This window comes from Idiotropiscis lumnitzeri, chromosome 6 (assembly GCF_059441095.1).
Source record: "Idiotropiscis lumnitzeri isolate Australia: NSW breed Sydney's pygmy pipehorse chromosome 6, RoL_Ilum_1.0, whole genome shotgun sequence".
Taxonomy (NCBI): domain Eukaryota; kingdom Metazoa; phylum Chordata; class Actinopteri; order Syngnathiformes; family Syngnathidae; genus Idiotropiscis; species Idiotropiscis lumnitzeri.
Genome location: NC_142396.1, coordinates 10179047 through 10181532, shown reverse-complemented (window position 1 = coordinate 10181532; position 2486 = coordinate 10179047).

The window sequence follows — 2486 nt, the reverse complement described above, 5'->3', positions numbered from 1 at the left end:
GCACATTATTCCTTGGTCATGCCTTCTTTTGCAACAGTCTTTGATTGGCTAGTTTTAGTCTTGTTGTGATAAGTGAAGAAAAATAAATTAACAATGCAATTAGATGAATGAGATGGGGTCAGAGGAGGAGGAGTTTTAACATACGACAATTTTTTTTAATGACTGCAAACTACCTTTAAATGGTTTAGATTATTAGACCTCATTTGTATTAAGCTGCTACGAAATTGTCATTTTAACCCTCCCATGAGCTTTAAACACATCAACAAGTTAAGAGACAAACTTTTTAAACTATTCCTTAGCGTCGGTTCTCAGTCTCCCTTGCAAAATCCGCATACATGCTAACCTTCAGTTGACTGCTACGTCAACTCACGTCGAGCAGCAACACATACAAACAGCATACAACAATACTCTTGTTCTCTTTTTCACATAGGGGCAATTTGGGATTTTTTTTCCCCCAATTTAATAAAAATCTATTCAAATTGAGAAATTATAATTGGCATGATTGTGGGATAAATGTTTTGCATAAACCAGGAAGGGGGCAAATTCTTTTTCACGGCACTGTAGATTATTATCATCATAAAAAAAAAAAAACCTGCAGCAGAATCATGCAACGTTGCTGCCAAGCTGTGCCTTTGTTTTCAGGAATGTACGCCTCTGCCAGTTTGCCTGCGATGCCTGAAATGATGTGAGGGGTCGGCGCAAAGCTCTCAAGTGGATGTGCAACAGCACTGCCTTAACCTTCTCCAAAAAAGAGCCCAAAACATCACAGAAGCAACGTCTTATCCATCTGCGCCTGAGGCTCAAATATGTGTTTATTTGTGGCTTTCTTTTGTGTGATAAATTCTATCTATATATATATATGCTATGTATTTTCTGTAACTATGTAACATGGTGTACTCTTTGCTTTCTATGATACTCTTGGTTGTTCTGTTTTGCAAGATGATTAGAACATTAACCTTGGGTTGTGTGTTTTTATAATGCACTGAAACACTACTGAGGACCTATTACCCTATGGGTATTTATTAAAGAAAAAAAAAACTGAAGAAGGGAAATTATGTACAGTAACATGGTTCAATGCAAGCACTGGAAAAGCATCTGTGGTGAATGTCGGAGGATTGCATTTGACAGGGCGAATGTTTCCACATAAAGGATTTCATTATGGAAGACTGCTACCTTGCTTGTGTCTTATTTTTGTCTGTGTTTAACAAAATAAGTCAACAGAACTAAATTTTAATGTTTGTGATGCCACTGTAAATGGTGGCATTTTTTAAAATTTGACATTTAAAAAATAAATACAAACTTAAATAAATAAAAAAAATATATATAGTTTTCAATTTATTTTTTCTACATCGTATATCAAAAATAAGTGTTTGTTTTGATTTATATATTCTGAGGGCCAATGAAAGGAAATATATATATATATTATATATATATATTATATTTATATATATATATATTATATGTATATAATATATATATATTATATATAATATATAGTAATTTAGATTTGGTTAGAGTTCTGTTCCTAAATACAAAAAGAAAAACATTTTTTATTTTATTATATGAAAATGTTTTTATATAGATAAATTCGTAATATGTGTATGTTCAGTGTAAGCCCAAAGTTATTTTCTAATGAAAAAAAACACACAAAAAATATGATTTTTAAGCTTTATTTTTTTAAATTAAAAATGATCTTTCATATTCCAAAAAATAAATACAGAATAAATGTAAATTTAACATTAGACACAGTAGTTTTTGTTTAATCTACATAATTTTCTATTGGTAAATACAGTGAAATATTGTTTTATTTTTTTAATCTATTCTAAAATATGAATTAGTCTGGAAGATGATTTTAAAAGCAAATTTAATATAATTGCGAGTAGATTTCTGATTTTCTAACAAAATATTCAAGAAAATAAATTAAGACTATTGCTTAATTTATTCTTAAATAGACTGATTTTTTTTAATAAATTGATGCAATGAAAAGTAATAAATGTAACTATGTTCTAGTTTCATATTACAAATAATGTACAAAATAAATATTGAAATCAACCTTACCCTCACCCTAGACAATAGTATTGTTTTAGGTTAGTTTTTAATAAAAAATAAGAAATCTAAATTTGAAAGTAAATTAAATACTTTTAAAAAGTACAGCATGTAACTAAAATGTATTTCTAAATGTAAATATACGATCATAATTATTATGCAATAATACAACTTGAATGGCATATTCATTAATTTTGAGTAGTTTCTCGAAAAAAAAAAGATAAACACTTAATGGATGGTGCTGCACCGGGCCTCTACAGCTCAGTCAGAAATTTGTGTAACCCCAGTTAAACTTCTCTAACATTATATTTGATTTTCTAAAAAATATATATAACTTATTTTCAAAATCAGGGAGCCGTCCCTGACACACTTAATAGTAAATTAACATTGAGTCATTCTCATTTACTTAATTCTATTTTTCTAATTGAAATATCAACTCT